We start from the raw sequence: 13612 nt of genomic DNA, 5'->3' as shown, positions 1-13612 counted from the left end.
AGCAGTGGTTATCAACGCAGAAGCAGTGGTATCAACGCAGAGTACTAAATAAGAACAGCAAAATACAAAAATAGTAACGAGGTGTCTTTTCGCTTTTTTTATCACTTTCATGTCTGACGTTCAACCATACACACAACACCGCTAAATAAAACGAACATTTATAATTTCAATAATCTCACAATTGTTAACTAGCTGTGCAGTTGTCAACTTTGGACCCATAGAATTATATAAGATTCATAATAACAAATTGACGAGATAAGAAAATTGACCAACACATTCTTCGCCTACTAACGATGAATTTTGTTAACAATTGTTCACTCAAACTCATTGTCCAGCGACTGTTTTGTATCTTGACTGTATTCTAAAATAGTATTTTGTGATTTAAATTATTCTCGGGCTACAGTCCGTTGCTCACAATTATATAATGTCTTATAATTGCGAAAAGACACCTCGTTACTATTTTTGTATTTTGCTGTTCTTATTTGCGCAGATTTATACGTTTTTTATTATGTAAATTATTGATTTTAATGTGACTCTTGTTATTTTAGTATTGAAGAAGACTGAGTACAGTCGAAACGTTTACAAAGATTTTTTAATAATACAAATTCATAATAATAAACAATAACAACCTAAAAATTAAAATGCTCGTTTAGTTGGCCTAAATATTTCACTCCTCAAATAATTTGTTAATTTATACGAGCCTATTATTATTTAATTTATATATATATATATATATATTGTATATATTAAATATATAATATACATGTATATATTTAATATATATTTATAATATAATATAAAAATATTTTGCGCGTGTCACACGACAAATTATATTAAAATACGTTAAAAAATAATTCAATAATGTTTAATAATATTATTAATAATAATATTATACTCGACGCACACGTATTTATCGAAAGAGAATCGAGATTCTTTCTATTATTTCTACACGCTCGCGAATTTCCGAGAGCACTTTTTTCCTCTCGACATTTCGCGGCGTTATTACGGTCAATCAGATGCAAATTTGTCGCGCATGAAATAATAGAACGGATTTCATGCGAAACAATTTATGGGAGCGCGTGCGCGCGCGAGAAGTGCCGCGAAACGAATTTACATATTATAGATTGATTATATTAAGACCGTGTGTTTTCTCGACTTCTATCTGTCTCGGGAAAAATCCAGAAGCCTCGGGGGAAAAAGAATCTTTACACGCCACGTTAGAATTTTCTATCGCACTTTTTCCCTCTTTCTCTCTCCTCTCGGACTTTATTCAGAATTTTTCCTCGCCGTCGAGAATTTATACACGTCCTGTCCGTTCCTTGTAAATTTTACCGCCTGCTGGAGAGTAAAACTCCCTCCCTCAGGGCAACGTCGTATTTCGTTAAGCCCGTAACTCGCGAAAATAATGACGGCCGGTTATCCAAGGATTGTTAGCAACGTATCTAACGGAAGTAACATCTTAAGCCCATTCCGCCCCATCTATTATCCGCGAGAAAGAAATTTAAACCGGCAACTAAAGATTCCTGGGCATTCAAACCAGGGTTTGACTAAGTGGGCCCAACCCAATAAAACCCAGTGGGTTAAACCCACTTTAAAAAACTTACTTAAAAACCCATTTATAAAACCTATCCAAAAATGCTAAAAATTTAATAATATTATAAATGAAGTATTTAATATTAATTAATTTTTATTTAATTTTTCTTATTTATTAATGTAATAGAAGGTCTATTACATTAATAAATAAAAAAAATTAAATAAAAATTAATTCATAATAAGGAATTGTGCCAATTAAATAGCCAATTTTCTTAATCATTAGCGAATTATAAAAAATTAAATTTAAAAAATTTTTAAACCCAACAAAATCTCAAAAAACTCAATAAAACCCCAAAAAAACCCAATAAACCCCAAAAAACTCGGTTTTTTTTTTTAAATCCACTGGGCTGGGCTTTTTAAAAAAAACCCGGGTTTTTTCAAACCCTGATTCAAACAGCTGAATTACATGAATTTATTAGCCTTCTCTATCATCAACTTGTAGCTTAATTCTAAGAATCTTCTAAAAGTAAAAGCACTATCTTATTCTAATCATATTCGGATTTTATGCAAATTTGTGTTTGATTTTGAAACTATTTTCTATTATTGCGCGATATGAAACGAGTAAAATTCTTTTTTCTAAAATGGATTTAACTGCTTCATAGAACGCACATCGTTTTTAATCAACACACACTTTAATAAACGATGCGATATCTATCTTGATGGAGGTTATAGTTTCGCGCGAGTGAATTACGACGATAACTTCTTATTCTGACAAGTTTGCGTCACCTTATGGCGTATAAAGCGAGGTAATTTGAAGTTACAACGAAACTCACAGAACACAATATGCACCCGCGCGAAGTAGAAGGCAACTTCGCGTTTTTTATTGCTGCTACAAAATATGACCGATTACTGATATTGAATTATTTATTTCGTTCGCAAAAAAACTAAGTACCTACGAATATCTAGATAAAAGGTTAATTTCCACAATAGGTCAATTTCCGAATTTATTTTTGTAAAACGGTTTCCATTTAATTCCGTACATGTTCATTTATGTATGCATATCCATTTTAGATGTATAAAGTTGGCATGCTTATTTCAAAATTCGACAGTTCTCATTAAAGTTCGAATTTATATTTAAAGCTCGTGGTGATAAAAAATTATCCAGCGATTAACAAAATTAAAATTATGTTTAAGGAAAGAGAGAGAGAAAAATAAAATATTAATTTTGTAATATATTATATTTATATTTATATTTATGTTCAGAATGTCTACTCTAATCTTGTCAAATAATTTCCTGAGAATTCTCTGATCTTCCAGATATTTTCGTTTAAAATTCCAGATAAAATAAAATTTGTAGATGCAGATTTTTAATATAAGTTTTTTATCGTATACGCTTTCTAATGTTTTCTATTCATACGATTGCAAAGATATTAAGAGTTTTTCTAGCATTTAATATCGATTTATTAATTATAAAATTAATTTAGACAATAATTAATTAGACAAACTATGATATATGATATATATCACTATATATGAAACGCTAAAAATATATGCAAAAATATAAAATAAAAATATAAAACAAAAATAATTTATTATAAACTTATCTTAAGGAATACTAATTTATTTAAATTAATTATTTATTAAAAGTATTATTTATTCGTTTATTAAATTATTATTCAATATTATTATTTATTTAATTATTTATTAAATAAATAAGGAGAGTACTAATTTATTGAAATAATATCTATTAAAAAATTAAACAATTTTTTATGAAACTTATATAAGATCTTGATACTAAAAATAAATCAAAGTCAATAAAAAAAATCACATGAAATTTTAATAAAAATTTAAATATTGCAAAGATCCTAAATCCATGAGAATTCTCTAATTTTTCAAGGTAGGACAAAATTCCCTGAGAATATCAGGTTTTCAAGATTTTTCCCGGGAATATTATATACTATACTTATAATATATTATATTTATAAAAAAAAATTTTGATAAATAGCTCTAAGAGCTAGAGAACGATATATCGATATATCGTGAATTTGCTCGTTGTCATTTATCTTAAAAATACGCACACACAATTTGGTTTCTCTCGTGAAACCGGCTGAAAGAATTTGTCGGACTTAATTTTTTTCTCGTTTGAAATGCAAAATTCCAAGTTGCATTCGCTCGCGCGAGGAGATGTCCTCTTTCAGGGGGAGAAAGAAAAGAGTTTGCTTGGCGTGTCGCACACAGACCTTTGAAACGTGAAAGCAGGAACGAGGGCGCGCGGCTATATACGTGCGACAGCGGCAAACAACAAGCGTGTGTCCCGCGTGCAAACGCCGCGGAATTTCGTGCATCCTTGGGTAATATGCGATGCCGAATGCCAGCACGGCGAGCTGCCTTTCAATATGCATACGCGCCCGCGGGCTGTAGCTACACTCGCGAGTGCACGTGCAATCGCATCCCGAAAACACGGGGACCGCGCCGACACAGACCCGCCGGCCATTGTCGCGTGCATTCGAATGACAATAACAGAGGTTCCCTAACTCAAAGACCGCTTTTGTAACACGCAATTTATTTCCGAAAGATCCCTCTCTCTCGGTTTTCCGCACGACCTGCAGATTCTTAAAAAACGCGACCGCGGTGAAAAAAATTTATTTTTTTTTAAACGCGTCTGTACGACGCAAAATTCACCCCAAACGTCATATTTCACGTGCGATTGTCGATGATTTCTCTATATAACAAATCTATACTCAGATTTAATAAAGAAAAATTTTTTATATATAAAAATGGATTCTTCTTTATTTTTTCATTTATCATTTTTCATATATATAAATTGATGACGCGTTTAGTATAATTTTAGTTTCAATTCTCAAGCTTTCAAATGTTCGAATGTTTAAATTTTCAAATTTTTAATTTCTAAAGTTTCTTCAAATTTTTAAATTTTTCAAAAATTTTAAGTTTTTAAGTTTTTTTAAAAATTTTTATATTTTCAATTCTCAACTCAATCCAATCCAAGTACAAGGTTACTTAATATGATAATTTGCTTTATTGGTTTTGTATTCATTTTCCTCCATCTGATTTATTTAAATGTTAATTATCAATTAATTAATTATTAGATATATTTTATTAAATTAATTATTAGATTTATAATTATAACTATAATTAAATATAAAATTCTAACTTTACATACTTATGCACAAAAGAACGGCTATAAAAACTGAAGCCATCCAAAGTCATGGCATGGTTTAAGAAATAAATAATAATAATAATAATAATAATAATATACTCAGAGATTTAATCAACTGATTAATTATAAAGTTTATAATTAGCCGAAATATTACACAATATTCACGCGCATTGCAGTGGAGTACCTGTTTTCGCAAGACATTTAAATTGTGCTTAAATCCACGCGATATATTAAATCGCGTCGCGTATAGTTTACATCGTCGAAATGTCATTTGAAACCGCGAACTTGTAACGCGAAATATTTCACGGCATATATTCGCAATTCGGAAAATATAGTAGTGATTTCTCCGAATTTTGCAACATCCATAATGCACAGAAGTGCGTTCTTTTCTAAAGATGTGCGTTTCTTTGCGGCCCTGATTAATTGCCGGATTAATTAGGGATACGCTACAACGATGTAAAATGTCACGAAAGAAAACGACGTGGGATGTTTAAATGCGAATCCGCAATGAGTTTACAAATACGGGATATTCATCTCTATTTCTCTCTCTCTCTCGCTCTTACGAAGAACCGCCACCGCGTGAAAGTTACACGCCAAACTTTTGATCCGCTCGCATATCCCGAACGGGAATTGTAATCGGATGATGGAACTTCGTCAATTTAAGCGGAGCTATTTGCATGCTGAACCGCTACTATCATAATACATGAAACGCAAAACTTTTGCGGGTTCTTGCGCGCTCTATACACGTTTTAATTAACGAATCCGTCCTCCAACACGTGTCGATTTTAATTATCGACACTGGTTTTTAATTTAATTAGCCTTTAATTATTCGGTAATTATTTGCTCTTTTCTTTTTCCACGTTATACATTAATAAACTACATCTCCAGCTAACTATTTAAGAAAACAAAATATAAATTATTTAACGAATGCTTCCAACACGTGTTAATTTTAATTATCGATGCTGGTTTTTAATTTAATTAGTCTTTAATTATTCGGTAATTATTTGCACTTTCTCCTGCATATATAATAACTGTTAGACATAATAAATCTTCTTGTATCTTACGTCCATCTAACTATTTAATGGAACAAAACTAATTAATAAAACTAATTAATATACCGATTTTAATTATTTATTTATTATTACGATGCACATATATTGTTTCGAAAAATATCGATAATTATACGCGCGTGTTTTTAAATGAAAATATAAATTGTAATTATTTCATACTACTCGATTTTCAATTAACGCTGCGAAAAAATGGCGGTTCGACAGCCGATGCTTTTTTTCTTTCTATCGGACATACGAGATGCGCCGCGTCGAGTATAAAAGCCTTTCTCATTCCCATATACTTGACTCTTGAAACGTACCTTCGTTATCCCATACCCCGCTATTAACATTTTGCACGAAGCCAACCTTACGAATTACGCTCGCCATCAATTCGACCCGACGACTCAATAGTCTCCCTCTCGGCGTAATTCGCGAATATGGCGCGATCCGGGGTTCCGAAGGCAGAGGTCATTAAGATTCAAACGCAAGGACTCGTTAAAGTTACTACTAGGAAGAAGGAGGAGGAGGAAGGGAAGAAACGGCGGCGGCCCGTTTATCGATCTGACCAACAATAAAAGGAACGAGATATGCCCCGGTCGGCAGACAGGAGGAAAGAGAGAAGAGAGAGGGAGGAAAGGAGAGAATAGCCGGTATATTCCGAATTTTCTCCGTGGAAAGTCAACCTGCGGATCGTACAAAACGTCCGACATTACGTGCAGGCGGGCACTTGTTCGAGTGGCTGACTAAGCGCTTACGTAACGGCCGATGGCCATTCGTTTTCAACTCTATCGAGCTTACGCGGACGATCCTCGGGGGCGTCAAGTAGTCCTCGGAAATCAGTTAAAGCTCGGAGCGATTCTCTCGCCTTTTACGGGAGACGCAATTTATGGCAGATATGCGAGCTCGCGAGCTCGCGCGAATTGTGTATAATACGCGCGCGAATCTTCTTTATATTCGCGGCCAAATTCGCTGAGCGCGCAAACCTCGATACTCGTGTTATGAATTATGATGATACTTTGTTCTTGTTAATAGACGTAAGGCAGGAAGGAAGCGTAAAATTAAATAAATAGAATAATATATAGACAATATGTAATTAGTCACTTAATATAAAATTATATGTAATTTTATATATAGTTACTAGTTATATAATTTTATAAAATTATAAAAATTATATAGAGGATGATTTCATTTTAATCGAACATCCCAAAAAACTTTTCATTTTTGATTGTACGATAAAATATTTCAGACAAAAATTGATTTAAAGAGGAATAGAAGGTGACATTACTGACTTTTTCTGAAGGGCGTATTTCAATGTCATTTGTGTTTCAAGATTTTTTTTTTTTTAACTACTATAATTTTTTTATATAAATCGATTCCTCACAATTTTCGGCATAAAAAATTATAAGAGTAAGATGGCCAGAAAATGAATAGTTTACGATATTTTAAAAATTTATAAAAAAATTATAGTAACTCCATTTAATCTTCAAATGATCTTTAAAAGGACCCTTCAGAAAAAAGTCAGTAATGCCATTTTCTGTCTCCCTTCAAATCAAACAATTTTTGTCTGAAACATTTTGTTGCACACAGAGAGAATTTTCTCTTAGAATTTACCCTGAAAATCATGATAATCGTGAGACAATATGGTATGGAAAGAATTTTATGAGAATTTCTCTGATTAATATTTATCACAATAAAAATAATAATATCTATTACAATAAAATATAAAATATATTTGATTAAAATAAATGTAGTAAAATTAATCATGTTTTATAAACATGTTTTATATTTTATTGTAATATATATTATTTTTTATCGTGATAAATATTAATCAAAGAAATTCTCATAAAATTCTTTCCATCCATATTGTCCCGCACGATTATCATGATTTTCAGGATAAATTCTAAGAGAAAATGCTCTCAGTGCACAATCAAAAATAAAAAAATTTTGAATGATGATCGATTAAAATGAAATCTGTATAAAATTAAATATATTTATTTAATATATAATTAGATATATAACATTAATCATTTTTCTCTTCAATTCCCTCTTTGAGAAGAGACTTTTCCGGAAAAAAATGAAATTAAAATATTGAATTTATGTTACGCAATTTCAGAAACCTTTATGAAAGACACGTTTCGATACAACAAATATTTCAGATTTTATAACAAAGCTCTTGCCCGAGCAAACTTTGAACTTTTTCTTCTAAATATTTTTTTATAAAAAAAAAAAACAAAGAACGTGTCTCATACATATAGCAGAACATTTAAAGCCAAAAATTGTTTGCCCACGGGATGTTGCCCCGTCAGTTTATAGAAAATTTTTTTTTCTCTTAACTTTAGCATTCCACATATGGAAATATCGGAAAACCGATATTTTCCATTGCTAAATACCGCACCGAGTTTTTTTCATATTCAAATGTAATTATGTATATAAAGAAATTAAGAAATCGTATATATACATATGCGATGGATGCGTGATTAAAAAATTGCATCGCGTTTAAGAAAATCAAAAATTTCACAAACGAAACACTAGGGGGGAGGACTCTTTTTTCTATTTCGCACAAAGTTAATTTGCATCAAGTTGGCATCAAATTCACTTATAAATATCATGCTTGATCGCGCAAAACTGGAACGCGCGCTACACTTTCCTGCGAGCATTTTATTTGCACGGTTTCTATCTAAGTGTGTCATTGTATTACTTTCTAACTGAATGTAAGTAATTTTCTACGCTACGGGGCTTTCAAGACGGTGCGCCTATGCACGCGCGTCTTTATCGCGGCGGAGCTAAGTGAAAGGATTAAACGTCAGCGGGAGACTGCAACGTTGTAAATCAGCGAGCTGCAACTGCAAATGCAGTTTCCTTTGAGGGGGTGAAGGGGTGAAGGCTCTCTCGGTGCGGAGGAATTTAAACCTCCCAACATTTACCACACCTCTTCTCTTCCATGGACATGTATATACTCGGCCGGGGAAAACGCCGGGAATTGCAGAAATTTTCCCTTGCACTTACAGGTAGAACAAGCTCGTATTAATTTCATGTCCGTTTTAGAATTCTTGCCGCGGCACTTTTCAAATCAAACATGCCGCTTGTAACGACTCGCTCGTAACCAAGCAAGTTGTCAAATAGAAAATTAAACGATAAATATATTGATTATTTATTTAGGAAAACTGTTTGAGGCTAATCTTAGATTATAGAGGTAGATTATGGAGAATAAAAAAAATAGTTGTCGAGTTGAGACAAAATTGTAGAATTATGAAATTATTGTTGATACACAGAGAGAACTTTCTCTTAGAATTTACCCTGAAAATCATGGTAATCGTGGGACGATATGATATGGAAAGAATATATTCTATGAGACTTTCTCTGATTAATATTTATCACAATAAAAATAAGATCTATTACAATAAAATATAAAACATGTTTGATTAATTTTACTATGCAGTTTAGTAAAATTAATCAAACATATTTTATATTTTATTGTGATAGATATTATTATTTTCTTATCTAAGAGAAAATTCTCTCAGAGTGTATAAAGTTTTATATCATATATAATATTATACAGGATGTCCTAACTAAAACTATCACGTTTCCTCTTAATTCGGCGGATTCCTTAGAACATTTGAAGACAAAAATCCTAATACAAAAATGTCGAGACTATAATTATTTTTAAACGTTGTTTTTAATTGTTTAAAATTTTTGTGTTGGGCTTTTCATCTTGAAATGTTCTAAGGAATTTGCCATTAAGACAAAAACAGTGGTTTTAGAACATCTATATAGTGTCTAATAAGAGCATGATCGGGCAAACTTTTTTTTGAAAACTTGGTATATTTCAAATTTTTAGATAAATAGGTAGAAGAATTTTCCCTCTATAACGTAAATAATATACAATAGAGACTTATTGTTAGTTGTTGTCTGGATCGGATTCTTTAAGGCCCGTTTTATAATACGTTGCCCGATGGACCAATCCAAAGACTCATCTACGAAAAAGAAATTTTTTTCATTGAACCATCGGCTGAATTCCGACATCCAACAGCGATAGGTATGTATTGTAAAAACGACGTATTGTAAAACAGACCTAATTGTAAGAGGCCAAAATGACATTTATGTCCAAGGAAAGGAAAGGAAAAGCCGCACCATCCGGCACGAAACGCAAATCCAATTGAAAATGTTTAAGGATTGATGAAGACGACGTGAAAAAAAATATTTCATCTCTTTGTAGTCCACGAACAATTGACATTAAATTGAATTTATGCGACATAAGGGGAAAAAAAGGTACCAGTTACCGCGAACAAACGAACAAAACACGGGATTGTGCGAAGAAATAATAAGATAAAACAATAATATATCAACTATAATTAACAAATAATGGTATAAAATATAATTAATATAAAATTGAATTTATGTGACAAAAAAGAAAAAATGTATCAGTAAACAAAGCGGGATCGCGCGAAGAAATAATAATATAAAATAATAAAATAAAATAATATAAAATAATAATATAACACATTAAATATAATTAATATAAATAATGGTATAAAATATAATTAATATAATTAATATAAAATTTAATTTACAAAAGAGAGAAAAGAGAGAAAAAACGTATCGCAGTTACCGCGAACAAGAGAACAAAAAGCGGGATTGCGCGAAGAAACTGCACACGCTAAAGCGATAAAAAAAACCGCTCCGGCGTGAGAACCGCATAAACACACGCAAAGAGGTTTCTCTATCGCACGGTGCGCTGCACCTACATATGTCAAGTGCGCTTAGTTAACCCGGCTGCTTTCACCGCTGCTTGACGAGCTCTGCCTAAGCTAAGTGCTCTCGTAGCGCGAATCGCGCGCTCGCTTTCACGCGCCGATATAATGTCGCGATCCTCGTGACAGCTCCGAGAGGTTGCTCGACGATCGTGTCGTCGATATATCGGTGTCGCGGGGTAGCAAAAGAGAGAGAGAGAGAGAGAGAGAGAGAGTGTGTCATCCGCCTGCGAGGATCCTGTAAACTCTGCGTTTTATCCCTTCGATCGAACCCCGATCTTCTCGTGTAAAAAACGCGTCCTCGCGAAGTTTAAATTATTTTTATGAAGAAGGCTTACGTTACATATACTTGCAGAGAGAGACCTATCAGGGAAGAGAGACGCTCGGTTTATAGATCCGATTAATAATCTAAGATATTCCCTCGTGTTTCCGAATTTTGAGATTTATTGTTAGACACACTAGAAGAATTTGTGCAACAAGTAAACTGTCAAAAAAAAAGAGAGAAACCGCGTCTACCAATTCGTTAATTCGATAATTTTTCTTTTAAAAATTATTATATAAATATATAATATATAAATTATTACATATACTTATATATAATTAATTAATATTAATATCTAATTAATATATACATTATTTTAATAATTAAATTATTATATAATTTAATTATTAAAATAATAATATAATTAAAATATAAATATATAAAATTAATATATAAAGTATAAAGATTTTTGAAGTACAATTTATAATTGCTTATATTGAAAAAGTTCTCTATGAGAAAATTAAATGAGAAATAATTTCCGACCAAACCTGAAACTCAATTTAAGTAGTATGTTCTCGATAATTCCTGAAACTTTTCGAAATCTTATACATCGATAAATGATATATAGCGATTCATTAAATTTTCCTTTTTAATTTTCCCCCTCTCCCAAATCCAATAGCTTCTTCTTGAATGTACAAGGTGTTTCTTAAACATATGTCAAAAATTTAAGGGATGATTTCTTGGGTCATTTTATGAATAAATTTATATCTTTGATGATTTTTTGAAAATTGTTTTGTTTTGAAGATACAAGGCGATAAAAATTTATAAGAAAATAATTAATATCTGTAAAAGTTATTAATGTAGTGTTCAAAGAACTTCTTTATTGTCGTTATCAGTGATGCCAGAAAATATTGTATTAATAAAAGTAAAAAATATAATAAAAATATTATATTCCTTGTAATTTTTATCGCCTTGTATCTTCAAAACAAAGCGATTTTCGAAAAATTATCAGAGGTATAAACTTTCATAAAATGACCTCAGAAATCATCCCTTGTATTTTTGACATATGTTTAAGAAACACCCTGTATAATCGCTACGGACAGCACTTTTTGAAATGGGATATAAATATTTGCGCATAGCGGTCGATCTTAGAGCGCGAATAAAAGCTCGTCTTGAATATTCCGGAGGCCCGGTAAAGGGACGGTATATCAAGGATGGCATCCACATGGATACATATACATACACACTCGTGCACTTTAGCAGCCACGCGAGCTTCTCGTCGTATCTCAACGCGACACGTTTCTCGCTGTTGACTGTCTCCTTCATATTGAAATCACGGCATGCCATCAGAAAGGGAGCTTGCTTTCGCCGCAGGATCGACAGTGTGACGACAACAACATCAACAACAACGTGGCAGATGCCTAGTGTATGTGTGTATGTGTATCGGTACTGATATCCCCGCCAATAGAACTGACTTGCTTTTACCGATGTAAAGAAGACGACGTGTATAGACGAGCGACCTGTCAGAGTCGCGGCAAGACTCTGCCGACTTCCGCGAGTTACTTCGATTATGATATCGTAACAGTCAGAGTATCGTAAAACATGATAGTAGCGAGTAGAACAATGACACACGGTGCGATAGCACAATGTCTCGAGAGATAGGGCCAAGTGTCGACATGTATCAAGTATCTGAAAAGTACTTTGCTATCTATCATTCCAAGTCTTACTACAGCCACTCATGAATACAAAATGTCAGCTGTCTCTCAGTGTTTGATTATTACTTAAATATCATAATTCAAGAGAGCAATAATATTATTACTATTATTAAAATAATTAAATAAAATTATTATTATTATTATTATTATTAAAATATACACAGAGAGAATTTTCTCTTAGAATTTGCCCTAAAAATCATGATAATCGTAATTTTATGAGAATTTCTCTGATTAATATTTTTATCACAATAAAAATAATAATATCTATCACAATAAAATATAAAATATGTTTCATTAATTTTACTATGCAGTTTAGTAAAATTAATCAAACATGTTTTATATTTTATTGTGATCAATATTAATCGGAGAAATTCTAATAAAATACTTTCCATACCATATTGTCCCACGATTACCATGATTTTCAGGGTAAATTCTAAGAGAAAATTCTCTCCATGTATCATTAAAAATCCAATTAAATAAAGATTTTAAGATAAATATGTATACACACAAAAATTCAAGTAGGGAATGACCCAAGCGCAGAAAATAAGCGCAAGGAACTTAAAATATTCATTTATTTTAATTTTTAAGGCTCCTGGGTCCTCGCCGCGGCCATGTTAGATTGTGACGTCAGAGGCGAGACGCTGAAAATTCTTATAGAATGCCATTTTTAAATAAAAAGATATTTCGATGAAACACTACTTCAGATGGCTTTAGCACACTTTTAAAATACCTCGAAAACTATTCTTTTTCCTTCACAGTCAATCAACAACCGTAAAATGATGGTGATATCAGACTTTGTTATGCGGAATGACTGCGCATGTGCAAAGACCAGACGGACTCATATTACAGTCATTTTACAGCTGTTGATTCATTATTAAAGGGAAAAGGATAGTTTTCAAGGTATTTTAAGAGTATGCTAAAGTCATCCGAAGTACTGTTTCATCAAAATATCTTTTTATTTCGAAATGGCATATCTAAAAATTTTTAGCCTGTGTTTTCTCGCCTCTGACGTCACACACAATTCCAACATGGTCGGCGAGGAGCCAGGAGCCTTAATAATAATTCTTAATAATAAAAACGAATGATATCCTGCATAATAAACATCGTATATTCGAAAGAATTTC

At 32.1% G+C, this 13612-nt stretch overlaps 1 protein-coding gene across 11 annotated transcripts in view; it reads right to left on the bottom strand.

The window, feature by feature from the left end:
* LOC145943462 (CCR4-NOT transcription complex subunit 6-like) overlaps positions 1–13612 on the bottom strand; it is a 588057-nt gene that overhangs the window by 548574 nt on the left and 25871 nt on the right. The window lies entirely within an intron of this gene.

The sequence above is a fragment of the Prenolepis imparis genome, unplaced genomic scaffold, assembly GCF_030444845.1.
Source record: "Prenolepis imparis isolate NDT839.2.m4 unplaced genomic scaffold, iyPreImpa1.0 SCAF_12, whole genome shotgun sequence".
Lineage (NCBI taxonomy): Eukaryota > Metazoa > Arthropoda > Insecta > Hymenoptera > Formicidae > Prenolepis > Prenolepis imparis.
This window is presented reverse-complemented; position numbering and strand designations above follow the sequence as displayed.